Source organism: Cenococcum geophilum, assembly GCF_001692895.1.
Source record: "Cenococcum geophilum 1.58 unplaced genomic scaffold K441scaffold_13, whole genome shotgun sequence".
NCBI classification, from domain to species: Eukaryota; Fungi; Ascomycota; class Dothideomycetes; order Gloniales; family Gloniaceae; genus Cenococcum; species Cenococcum geophilum.
The window spans coordinates 2612583-2627233 of NW_027137571.1; positions in this window are offsets into that span (position 1 = coordinate 2612583).

The following is a 14651-nucleotide window of genomic DNA, read 5'->3' on the forward strand; positions in this document are numbered from 1 at the left end:
TTCTCTCTTACCTATCTCCTTATTTAATACTATCTATATTACTATATTAACTAATTGTTACGGGACACCCCCATAACACCTTGCACACGTCTACCTGTTTCCACCGACTTAGCAACTAAAGACTGACTACAAGACGGCAATTTGCGGCAATCTGACGGCAATCTGCTATATTCTGCCATATTCTGCCATATTCCGCCAAGTTCTACTAAATCCTACTAAGTTCTGCCAGGACCACCACCTAAATCCTATTCTGCTCTATGTATATATTAACCAAGCAACTAAGCTAACGATATATACCCTTTCTTCCCATTTTCCTGCCTTCTCTCCTTATATAACGTTTTAACTTCTTACACAGTTTATATATATAGCTTAATAATATCTACCTTGCTATATATTACCGCCGCTTATACTTACTCTGTAACACTATATTGCGTTAACTTTATATACTACCTCTAAAATGTAGAACGACCCCAAAGCCTTTGTAACGGCCGCCGGCATTATATCCGCACTTTAAGAACAACTAGTAGAAATATAGAAGTCTTTTATAAACACCCTCGTATAAAACTAAGCCACTTTAAATTAATGATAAGCCAAATAAGAAGCACGATACTAGCGATTAATTAAGGACCTCTAAGAGGAAATCCGCATACTTAAGACGCCTATATTAGGGCCTTAAGACTAAACACTATCTCTAGAGATAAATACGCGGAACGTGAGCCCTAAACCTATAGCAGCTGTCTACCTTAAACCAACTACTATACCAAAACAATCCGAACGACTACTAGACCCCCTAATATTTACTAGTAAACAATAAGAACTCCAATTATTCCTAAGCTAGCTTAAAAATAAGCTAACTAGTAACGCTAACCGTTACCTAACTAAAGCTAATTAACTCTGTTACGCCCTAAGTTAACTAGAAGAAGAGGTAGCTAACCTTATTAAACCTCTTCAGCCAACCTTAGTATAAAGCCTAGTTGTACTTCTTAAAGCCTTATACGGTAACCTAAACCGCCAAGCTACTACCTAGAAAAAGATAAACCACATAGCTTAAGAAACGAAAAGTTTCCTAGTATACTTCTCCGAATTTAACCGTTACGTAAGGGAAATAGGCTAAAACAACTCCGCACTAATTAACAGCCTTATTAAATCTTTAAGCCCTAAACTAAAAACCTCCCTAATAGGCGTAGACCTACTAGGAGCCCTTAACGCCTATATAAACGTTGTTAACAAACGGTATAATAATATACTACGCCTAACACCAAAATACGCTTCTTAATATAATATAACAGCCCTACGAATATCTACTAAGTCGTCTTAGCCTAAGCACCTTAACGCTATAGATATTAACACTAGAACCCTAGAGTACGCCCTACTAGGGTCCCCTAAATAAGAAAGACGCATTAAGCTAGGTCTTTGCTTTAAGTGCAGAAGTAAGGACTATATCTTAAGATATTATCTTATCCCCTTACCTATGCCCTAAAACGATTTATAAATGGCTAATACTAGCAACCGTTTACCGTATTAATCTTCCGGTTACCGCCCCCCATTCTTACCTAGTTTTAGCCCTATATCTAGTAAGAACCACTTATAACGGTAAAGCTATAACCGATATTCTATAGGAACCCCTTCCCGCTTACTACTAAAAGGTATATTTTAGAGTTAAGTTGCTCTCCGGGATAGCTCTACCTTAGGATCTTATTAAACGCTTTAGATGTTACGAACTCTAACTCTTAGGATTATAGTATAACCGTTAACTATTGTCTTTAGTAGAATAATTAATAGGCTAATACTTAAGTCCTAATTAATACAGGAGCTAGTAGCATAGAATTTATTAATAAGATCTTTGTGTAAGATAATGGTTTTACCCTAACCCTATAACGGAACCTTGTAGTAAGAACTACGATAGGTTCGTCAATGGGCTAGGTATATAGGAAATGCAAGTATAAAAGTTAACAACGTAATAATAACTGGTGGAGTGGTTGCCCAACAGATTAACTCTAATTGTATTCTAAGAATTACTATAAGGAAGGAACTATCTAGGTAGGGACTAAGGGTCCTTAAATACACAACCGTACTCCTATGAAATCCTTCTTGTACGTAATATACATCTTATCTATATTAAACGTGACGTTCCTTACGTTTAACGCAGCTAATGCGTTTAACTATTATATGACTCGCTTACCATTCCTTATTATATAGTTCTACGGGTTCCATTCTAGTCCGTGTTTATATTAACCAACTAGCTTCTTCCAACTCTTCTCTAAGTAGTCGTAATATTATACTTAAAGCGTCCATAACACCATCTCCCTCCTCTCTATCTTCGTCCTTAAAGATACCTAGCATCTTTAGGTCGTTTACTAGAGGTATAATATCCGTTTAATTAACTTAGTTAACATTATTACTTATTATACCTAAAGCAATTTCTTCACTCTCTTAGGTTGAGCGTTGCCTTTATACCGTCTCCTTAATACTATTACTAGGTAAAGTAATAGCGATTCCTTGCTCTTATTGTGCGAAAGAGGGGTTAAGTTACGTTGCGATCACAAGTCCTTCCGGTCACCAACCTTCCTCTTATTCTAAATGCACTTGCGCTAATATACGTTTATCGTGTAATATTCGTTCTGCGTCCGATGCTAAGTATACGCGACCTATTACTCTTAATAGTCGTCTAGTTCCTTAATTGATTTATCTTAGGGTTTTATATTTAATCTACCGCTGCGAAACTTAATAGTGAGCTAGCCTCTGCACTGCTTAAGGTTTAACGTACCTTAGAAGAGTCCGTACGTGTCCTTAAAGCTCAGCGTCTAGCTCATGCTTATCTTCAGCGTTTAGAACGTATTCGTAAGAAAGTTCGTTTAAAGGAGTGGAAGCTTATTCAATAAGGTCTTTAGGAACTAGGTAATAAAAGAACGGATTCTCCTCTAATAGAGAAGGAAACAGATCCAAGTAGTTCAGCAACTGCTCTTCTTAGGTCCCCCTTAGGTAACTCGTTCTTTAACAATCCTTTTTTATTAATATTGCCTAACCTACTCTCTTCTAATACTCCTATACCTTTCCTATAGCGTTCTTTAAATTTTCTAGTAGCTCCTAGGTAGTCTCAGTATAGCCTATCCACTTAACCTTATACTATATTTTATTGTTAACGTCCTTATAACTAACAATCTTTAAAACTTGCTATTCGTCTTCTTCTTAACCTCTATACGTGTCTGCCTTATAGACTAGTGGCTCGATATTTCTATATGCCGGCTTTAGCATTGCGATGTGCTATATAGGGTAGATCTTCATTTTAGCTGGTAGGTTTAACTTAAACGTGACCGGTAAAATCCTTTATGTAATTTTGAAAGGTCCTAGTTTAACATAGTCCAATTTCTTGCTTAGTTGTTGACTCTTAAAATTTTTATATAGTAGCCATACTTTATCTCCCTCCTTAAGATCTAGTCCCTTAGATCTCTTAGCATTATAGTACTTTTTCATTCTCTCTTATACTTTCTTTACTAATTCTATAAGGTCTACATAAAGATTTATTAATGTCTTTATTCTCTCTTTAGCTATACTACTCGTTTTCTTTACTTGCCGTAGTAACAACGATATTCTTAGCTTATATCCATAATTTGCCTTAAATAGTAATATGCCTATTCCTTCTTAAGGTGTTGTATTATATGCGAACTATATAACTGGTAATAGCGATACCTAATTATTCTATGCGTGATTAACGTAATGCTTTAGATACTGCTTTAATGTCTGATTTAATCTTTCTGTTTAACTATCTGTCTGTAAATAATATACGGTAGAAGTTACTGCTCGAACTCCTTGTTCCGTTAAGAATACCTTTTAAAATACTGCTATAAATCTTAGATCTTTATCTAATATGATTTTGCTTAGTGCTCTATATCTTGCGAACACTTCTTTAACATAGATTCTAGCGACATCTTCCGCTGATATTTCTTCCGTACATGCTATAAAGTATCCCCACTTTATAAGCTTGTCTACTATTACTAAGATCGCGTTATAATCTTATCTAGTAATAGGATCTCTTAATTTTGGTAACTTAATAATAAAGTCCTATAATATAACCTCCTATGGTCTCTCTGGTATTTTAACAGGTTATAGCCCTCCATACGGCTTATGCCTTGTTAGTTTGTTCCTTTAGTAATCTAGATACTCCTTAGTGACCCTTCTAGCTATCCTCTAGATTCCGTTAATAATATACTTTTTCTAAAGTCTTAACACTAAGCCCATAGCTCTATTATGTCCTTAAGTTAGTCCCTTATAAAAGTCTTCTATAAACTCCTCTGCTATACTTCTTAGAATGTACTTTACTTCTTAATTTTCGTATATATCCGTCTATAAATCTTCTAGCTATACTTTTAGAATTCTTTATGCCTAAAAGCTTTCTGGTATCTTATAGACTTTCTCTAACTTATTCTCTTAAGTTACTGCGATCTTTAGATAATTATACTTAATTAATCCATCTATATCTTTTCGCAATAAAGCCCCTAATGGCTTTTCGTTATTTTATAGTTCAGCTTTACAGTTTAGAGCATCTGCCCGTGTATTGTCTATACCTTTAGTATACTAAATCTTGAAATAGTATTCCGTAAGCATCTCTGCCCATCTAACCTATCTTTAGTTGAGTTCCTTTATTGTTAGGAATCCTGTTAGGTTCTTATAATCCGTTTTAACTATAAATGGTTTTTCTATACCTTATAAGAATGCTCTCTATTCCTTTAATGCTGTAACTATACCTAATAACTCCTTATTATAGATGTTATAGTTTAACTCCGGTGGTATTATCTTTCGACTATAGTATGCTACTGGATACCATCTATCTAGATGCCTTTGTATAAAACATGCTCCTAGTATAAAGTCTAATATATCTATTTCTACAACCGTCTCTAGTTCTGGTTAATAGATCTTAAGAACTAGCTCCTGGGTAAACAACTCTTTAACTTTCTTAAAGAGTTCTCTTTGCTCCTTTCCCTATACCCATAGTTCTTCTTTCTTTATTAACTGCGTAAATGGCTTAATGTCCTTTAACTACTGCGCTATAAACCTTCTATAGTAATTGCAAAACCCTAAAAACGATCTTAACTATATAACGTTCTCTAGTTCCTACCAATTCACTATAGCCTCGATCTTTTTTGGATCTATACTAAGTTGGCCTGGTTTGATAATAAATCTAACAAAATCGGTCTTCCTGGTGAAGAACTCGCATTTCTTAATTGCTACTGGCATCTATTCTTCTTATAGTCTCTTTAAGACCTATTTGACGTGTTCCCCGTGTTCTTCCTTAGTTATTAAGTAGATAATGATATCGTTAAGATATACCATAACAAATTCATCCAAGTGTTCCCCTAATACGTTATTAATACGCTTCTAAAACGTTGCTAGTACGTTTATAAGCCTAAATTGCATAACTAATGGTTTATATAGTCCTTCCTTTGACCTAAAGGCTGCCTTCTATTTATTGCCTTCCTTAATCCTAATCTAATAGTACGCCCATCTCAGATCTATCTTTGTAAAGATTTGCGCATTGCCTATCCTGTCTTAGATTTTGCTAATTAAGGGTAAAGGATACCTATCCTTCCTGGTGATGCTGTTTAACTGTCTATAGTCGATATACAGCCTTAGTTTGCCATTCTTCTTTAGTACGAATAGTACTGGATAACCCGCTAATAACTGCGATGGTCTGATATATCCCTTTTATAGATTTTCCTAGATAAACTCTTTTAACGCTCTACCTTCTTCTTTGGTAAGCTTATAGATTGGAAAGAACCTTAGACTTGTTCCTGGTTCTAACTCTATTTTATAGTCCTATGCTGTATATTCTAATAGCTTTTCGCTTTCCGGTAACTATAGTCTCTTACCGTACTTATAGTATCTCTTTAGTATATAGCTTAGTCCTTTTTCTGTTTCTTTATAGGTTGCTCCTACTTAGTACTATACCAACTTAGCTTATTGTTGTATCTTGCGGCGTTAAGTATCTTTAATATCGACCTGACCTGTAATTTAATTAATCCTTGGATTATATTTCTGTAACTAAGGTATGCCTAATACTGCCTTGTCCCGTCCTAACGGTAGGATATTAAAAGACATCTCGATTTGTCTCCCTTTAATAGTTATCTAAATAGGTCCTATTTTAAGATTGATGATCCCTCCTCTATAGGTTATTAGATCTCCTAAAATTATAACTAATAGGTAAGGTTGCTCCTTTTGTCTATAAGGTAGCCCTATTCTCTTAACTACTGCTAGTAAGATATGGTTTCGCGTTACTCCACTATCTATTAGCGCTTTGAACTGCTAATCTTGCTAATTAATTTATAAATTTAGGTGTTGTCCTTAAATTCCTTTAAGGGTCTAAGGCTCTACTACTGGCTCCCTCTGGTCCTATGGGCCTCTACTTTTCCTAACTATTAGCTGCTTAATCCTAGTGCACTTAGCTCGCTCTTTAGCTAATACCTAGTTCGCTTTTTATCTTTAATATGCCATAGACACGTGTTTTCTAGGCATTCCTACCACTGTTATCCGTCTAAGCATTTTTCTGTAAGGAATCTTCCTAGTTAAAGTACTAAACTCCCTTCCTCTTGGACCTCTGCTGGATGCCATCTATATATATATTTGGTATTCCTGTACTATTACTTGTCCGTTATCTAGTATATCCTTACAGAGTATTTCTAATTCTTTTCCTTCGGATTCTTATGCATTTTGTATATATTGTCTACGCACGCAATCTATAATAACGTGTGGTGTACTAGGTGCTTTAGGTTAACTCTTAGCTCGTCTTTATCCTTAAGTTTAAACCTTTATTGTGCTAATCTAAACGTTATAACTTTATTTGTAGGTACTAAGATGCGTCTCTTACTTCTCTAGTTCTCTAAACGTTCCTTTAGATCCTTTAACGTTATAATTAAGGCTCCTTTAATATGCGTTATAGCCTTCTCTATAATTAGGTGGTCCTAGATAACTTTTTTATCTAACCATATATAGAAATCTTCCTACTTATTATTGTGCCTTTGCCTATACTACTTTTGGTACAGCTGCTAGAGTGTATATAGTTTGTCCGTAAGGAAGTATCTTCTTATTACTGTATTGTGATAGCCCTTTATGTGTCGTTCCTTGAACCTGGTTAGAATCCCTAAATCCTCTTTATCTTCCAGTTTAGTAAGCCACTTAGCTCTTAGTGTGCCTGCTCTTGGCCTATTAATAATTCTTTGTACTAGTGCTCTGTCCTTTATACGTCCTAATATACTAGATCTTCTATCTAGTTTCTGCTCTTGCTATGAGGTAATTCTTACCCTGAACTCCTTTATGGTTTCTTTTACGTTGTGTCTTATAAGTGGATCTTTAAAGTCTTTATGCTTCTTGATCTTAGTATTAACTTTTCGATCTTTAAGCTAAATACTGTGCTCCCCTAGTAAGTCTTCTAGGTTTATATATCTGTCTCCTAGTCTAATCGCTGTTTGTGCTATAGATTCTTTAATCTGTAAAGAAGCTCCTTGCCTTTTATCTGTGGGTGTCCTGATTTATACTCTAAATTCTTAACCCCTTGGATTCTTTAATCCTAAGCTTGCTTCTAACTTAAGCTTAGCTCCTGCCTTAGTCTAACTAGGCTTACTTGGTGTTCTTATCTCGTCTTAAGAGTCTTAAATCTTATTTATCTCGTCTTAAGAGTCTTAAATCTTATTTATCTCGTCTTGAGAATCTTATACCTGTGGGAACTTCTATCCCGAGCTTATTTGTATGGTTCTAAACTAAGCTGCTACTCTACTCCATTGGTTATCGTCCGTTATGGGTCCTTAAGCTTGCCTTATCTCGTTTTAAGAATCTTGGTTATCTCTTATCTTATCTTGAGGATCTTGAGCCTTTGGCCTTTTGCCTTTATTAAGTGCCAAAGTGGTTTACTATCCTACTTCTCTTACGTCTTACGAAGTGATAGATATTATGTCTAGTAGGGTTTTAATCCCTACTAATGTTCCTTATTCTGTAATGGAATTATCCTCTACCTCTGGTATAATATTTCTAAGGTCTACTCGCTCCTAGTAAGCGGCCCTTATTGCCTTATTGTTATGGAATGTTTCGCCTAGGTTGAATTTATTGTCCTTAATATCCGATCTGCGAACTAGTTCGTTGGTTCCTCTATATCCTATAGGTGCTAGCTCTTATAGCTAATAGCTTACGCCGTACTTAGCGTCCTTATAAATTTGGCATATGTTATTATAATAAAACGCAAAACTTCTAATTAAACATTCTTTTGTTCCTCGCAGTATATTGTCGTCCCTTTGTATATATATGTCGTCTGCTAGTCTCGTGCCTTTTACTATATAGTGACTTTACCCACTTCTATAGTCTTTGACGTAATAACCCTATTTTCCGCAATTTATGTAAGCTCCTTCTTTAAACCATTTCTCTTGTTATAGAGTCCGCCTAAATGTCTTCTGCTATTAAGATCCCTGATTCGGCCTTTACTCCTTAGACTTTTAATTACTTAATTCTTGTCCTTTAGGTTTCTATAATTTGCTCCATCTCTTATAGGCTTCTTTAGTACCACTTAGGTCTATTAACTCTGCGCCGTACTATGTTTTCTAACTTAGCTTTTGTTGTTGCGTACTCTGCGCCTTATATAACTATAGAACTCTATCCTAGCCTCTCTTAGCCTGTTCCCTTTAGTAGATTTAATTGTTAATCTTAATCGCCTAATCTATTAGATCCCTTAGGGTGTCTATATCTTCTATTAGGATAATCGCGTCCTAGACTTTAGCCTTAAGTCCCTATTTATACTGTGCCATAAGCGCCCTATTATTCCACTCTACTTATATTGCTAGTGTCTGGAACTATATTATATACTTAATTGCTAAAGTTCGTTACACGAGGTTCTGGAGTTTTTTTTCCGCTATAGTTATTCCTTTTAGGTCTCTAAATATCTGCGTAAGTCGTTCTATAAATTCTTCCTAGCTTAAGAATATAAACCGCACGTCTTAGTTAGTAGTCGTTATTCCGTTTACCTATATCTCTATAAGGTAAGGTTTAAACTACTTAAGTGCTTTCCCTAATAAGAATAGTCCTATATAGGCTATCCGATCTATAGGTGTAGGTAACTTTACTCCCTTCTATAAGACCTTAAAATGCATCTGCGTAAGGAATCCTTTAAGCTTTAACCTCTCTCCGGTGAATCTCTTAATTAATAGTAGCTTAATCTTTGCTGCTCCTATCCCGTTAAGTCTTTCTTCTAATACTATATTATTAGCTGTTAGCTAGTTAACTATTTTCTATAGCTGTCCGACCGTCACAGGTTGCTGTAAGTTAGTATCTACCATACTAGTATTACCTCCTGTCCTTAAAGTAGTTGCTACCGTTAATAGCATTGTGGTGGCTGCTTTTGGTAGCATGTTGTTCGACTTCTTATATTAATACTGTAACTAGGTAGTGATTATGTAACGGAACCTTGTAGTAAAAACTACGATGGGTTCGTTAATGGGCTAGGTGTGTAAGAAATGTAAGTATAAAAGTTAACAACGTAATAACAACTGGTGGAGTAGTTGCCCAACAGATTAACTTTAATTGTATTCTGAGAATTACTATAAGGAAGGAACTATCTAGGTAGGGACTAAAGGTCCTTAAATATACAACCGTACTCCTATGAAATCCTTCTTGTACGTAATGTACGTCTTATCTATATTAAACGTAATGTTCCTTATATTTAACGCAGCCAATGCGTTCAACCATTATATGACTCGCTTACTATTCCTCGTCACATGGTTCTATGGGTTCCATCTTAGTCCGTGTCTGTATTAACCAACTAGCTTCTTCCAACTCTTCTCTAAGTAGTCGTAACATTGTACTTAAATCGTCCGTAATAAACCCCCCTTAACTAGCATATTAACGTATTTGGATTTAATAGTAAACGTACAGTCTTAGGCTAAATTACCTATATAGTATACCTAAGACTCTAATACCTAAACCATAAAGAACTAATTAAGCTTTTTATTACTACCTTGGGTTACCTAGTAATCCTTAAATAACCCTAGATAAAGCTATATAAGGTAACCATTAATTAGGACAACCTTAAACTTCTATTTACCGCCTCCTATTGTAAGCGGAAGTGCCTTATAACGCACTATTCTAACCCTAAACTTAAATCTAGGAAATCTACTAAAATCTATTAGCCTAAGATTTCTATCAATATCCACCCCGCGCCTAAAGAATCCACTAGATTCCACTAACCCAGAAATTCTACTAAATTCTACTAATATAAGATTTCCACCAACACCCACTAAGGATCCGAAAATTCCACTAAGCTCCATAAGTTATTACTAAACACTATACCGCCCTAAACTAAACAGAAACTTAAGCTTAGTATATAAAACTACCAGAAGGACTAGTATCCTATAATAAAAAGAATACTTAAAGAACCCGAATTTAAATCTGATACTAACTCTATACCTAATACTAAACCTAAACCCGAATAAGAAACTACGGACGAGCTAAACGAGCTCGGCACCCTAGATATCTGTATAATTAGAGCTACCCTATTAGCGCAACTTACTAAGAAACCCGAGCATACAATCTTCGCTATTACAATAGCCGATATTAAAAAGGCCTTGGTACTAAAGAAGCACACCGACCCTACCACGAAGGTATTAATAGAGTATCATTATCGCCTAGATGTATTCTTATAAAAGAAAGCCAATAAGCTACCGGAACACCAACTATACGACTATAAGATTATACTTAAAAAAGGAAAGCAGCCCGGATTTGGACCCTTATACGGGATATTCTAAAACGAACTCTAAGTACTATAAAAGTATTTAGACGAGAACCTAAGCAAAGGATTTATTAGAGTAAGCTCATCACCTATAGCCGCACTAGTGATCTTCGTTAAGAAACCCGGAGGCGGTCTACGCTTCTATATAAACTACTAAGCTCTTAACGCCGTTACCGTTAAGAACTAATATCCGATCCCGTTAATATAAGAGACGCTAAACCGACTAAGTAAGGCTCGTTACTACACAAAACTTAATATTATCTCTATATTTAACCGTCTCCGCATTATAAAGGGAGATAAATGGCTTACTATATTTTGTACCCAATATAGACTATTTAAATACTTAGTAACACCCTTTGGCCTTATAAACGCTCCGAGCTCGTTTTAATATTATATAAATAACACCCTACGTCCCTACCTAGACATCTTCTATACCGCTTATATTAACGACATCCTAATATATAGTAATAACCTAACCGAATATTAGAAGCACGTTAACTTTATCCTATAAGCCCTACACGGAGCTAGTCTATAATTAGATATAGATAAATGCAAATTCTATAAGACGGAAGTTCTATACCTTAGACTCCTTATTTCTATAAACAGTATATAAATAGACCTAAATAAAGTTAAAGTAATTATAAACTAGCAAGAACCTAAGAACGTTAAGGACGTAAGAGCCTTTATAGGATTTGCTAATTTCTACCAATAGTTTATTAATAACTTCTCCGCCCTAGTTTTACCCCTTATAGCTCTAACCTAAAAGGATAAAGTCTTTATCTTTAATAAGGAATATAAGAANGCCTTTNCCTANCTAAAGGTTATNTTTACTACTGNGCCNNTACTCTAATACTTTAACCTAAACCGAATAAGTGTTATAGAAGCCGACTTATCTAACTACGTTACTGGAGGCATTCTATCTTAATATAATAAGGATGGAGTATTATACCCCATAGCTTACTTTTTAAAATAACTAAGCTTAGCTAAATACAATTACAAGATCTATAATAAGGAATTATTAGCTATTATTAGATGTTTTAAATAATAGTAACCCGAACTAGAAGGCGCCGGATTTCCAATTAAGGTCCTTAGCGACTATAAGAACCTATAATACTTTATGACTACGAAACAGCTAAGTTATTATTAGGCCCGCTAGTTAGAATATCTGTCTTATTTCCGATTTTTAATTATATACCGCCTAGGCGTATAAGGTTAGAAACCTAACGCCCTAACCTAACGCTTGCAAGACGCGCTAGCCCTAAAAGAAGCACGCTCTTACCGAAATTAGACCCTGCTTCGCCCTAAACTATTTAACCCTTCTACTAAAGACCTTACGGTACACGTCCTTAAAATAACTAATTAATTAATTAAGTAGATTATAGCTAACAAATACCTAAATAACGAGTTTATCTAAGAGACGCTTAAGCTAATGCACAATAGCATTAGACGCTCTAAAAAGATTTCTTTAAGTAAATACAAAGCTCGCGGAAACCGCTTATATTACCGGAACCGCCTAGTTATACCTAACTATAACAAACTTAAGCTTAAGCTCCTCAAACATATATATAATCTACTAGTAGCCAGCTACCCGGGCTAAGGAAAAACCCTAAAACTGCTCTAATAAGAATACTATTAGCCGAATATGTATAATATAATACGAAGGTACGTCTCTAGCTGCTATATCTGCCGATAAGCTAAAGCTTTGCATAAGACGTATAACGGCCTCCTAAAGCCACTACCTATTCTAGACCGAAGATAAAAGGATATCTTAATTGACTTTGTTGTTGATCTCCCTATAAGTAAAGGCTACACGAATATTATAGTAGTTATAGACCAACTGTCCAAAATAAGATACTTAATCGCCTGCCCTAATATATTAACACCTACCGTCGCCTAGCTGTTTCTAGATTATATATAGAAACTCCACAGACTTCCTGAAACGATTATCTTTAATAAAGGCAGCTAGTTTATCTCTATATTTTAGAAAGAACTAACTACCTAACTCCGCATTAAAGCACTATTATCTACAGTATACTACCTAGAAACGGATGGTTAAACGGAATGTGTAAATGCTATAATGGAGCAGTATATTTAAATATACACGTTGTACTTATAAGATAACTGGATTAACTGGCTTGCATTTACCGAGTTTATAGCAAATAATTCCGTTTTAGAAACTATAAAGGTCTCCCCGTTCTTAGCTAACTACGGCTAGCATCTATAAATGGGTTTTAAACCCTTTAGCAACGTTCCTTGCCCTGCTTATTAAGCCTTATAAGTTACAGAAGCAAATTAATTTATAAAAAAGATGGAGGAACTATAATAGTTCCTTACTAACGAAATAACATAGGCCTAATCTATCTATAAAGCCGCAGCGAATAAGAAACGAACCCTAGCACTAGCCTATTAAATTAGTAACTTTATCTAGCTAGATATAAGAAATCTAAACACGAAATAACCTGCTAAGAAACTTAATTGGAAGAACGCTGGCCCTTATAAGGTTAAGAAGGTCGTTTTCTCTTACTCCTACCAATTAAAGCTCCCTAATACGGTTAAAATCCACCCCGTATTCTATACGTTAGTTCTCCGTCCTATTGCCCCCGTATTAGACGCCCTACCTAGACAGATATAGGACCCTCCCCTACTAGTTAAAGTGGATGGTAAGAACGAGTACTTTATTAAAAGAATTAATAATATTAAGTATGACAAACGGAAACGCCAATATATATATCTTATAAAATGGAGAGGCTTTACCAAGTCCTTATGGGAATCCGTTAACTCTATAGGACTTATATAAGCCGCAGAAGACTTTTATAAACTCTACCTAGAACTACTACAGCCCTATCTCGCAGAAGCTTGAGTTTAAAGGGGGGGTACTGTTATGGGACACCCCCGTAACACCTTGCATACATCTACCTGTTTTTACCAACTTAGCAACTAGAGACCAACTATAAGACGGCAATTTGCGGCAATCTGATGGCAATCTACCATATTCTGATATATTCTGCTATATTCCGCTAAGTTCCACTAAATCCTACTAAGTTCTGCTAGGACCACTACCTAAATCCTATTCTACTTCGTATACGTATTAACTAAGCAACCAAGCTAACGATATATACCCTTTCTTCCCGTTTTCCTACCTTCTCTCCTTATGTAACGTCTTGACTTCTCATATAGTTTATGTATATAGCTTAATAATATCTACCTTGCTATATATTACCGCCGCTTATACTTACTCTATAACACTAATAAATCCCTTAATAGGAACTAAGGAGGAGTATTAAAGCACCTCTAGCTTTTATAAGGAAGAAAAAAAGAAGAAAGGAAGGTATAAAGGGAGTATTTATAGATGGGAGGAGGCCTATAAGTATAGGAGATTAGACAGCTATAATATAGCTATTAATATTACTCGACTAATATATACTAGAGGCTCCTTTATCTTTCCTATCTTCTCTCTTACCTATCTCCTTATCTAATGCTATTTATATTACTATGTTAACTAATAGATCCCTTAGTAGGGATTAAGGAGGAGTATTAAAGAACCACTAGCTCTTATAAGGAAGAAGAAAAGAAAAGAGGAAAGTATAGAGGAGGGAGTATTTATAGACGGGAGGAGGCCTACGAGTATAGGAGATTAGGCAGCTATAATATAGCTATTAACGTTGCTTAACTAACACCTACTAGAGGCTCCTCCGTCCTTTCTATCTTCTTTCTTACCTATCTCCTTATCTAATGCTGTCTATATTGCTATATTAACTAATAAATCCCTTATTAAAGACTAAGGAGTATTAGAGTACCTCCAGCTCTTATAAGGAAGAAGAAAAGAAGAGAGGAAGGTATAGAGAAGGGAGTATTTATAAATAGAAGGAGGCCCTATAAGTATGTAATT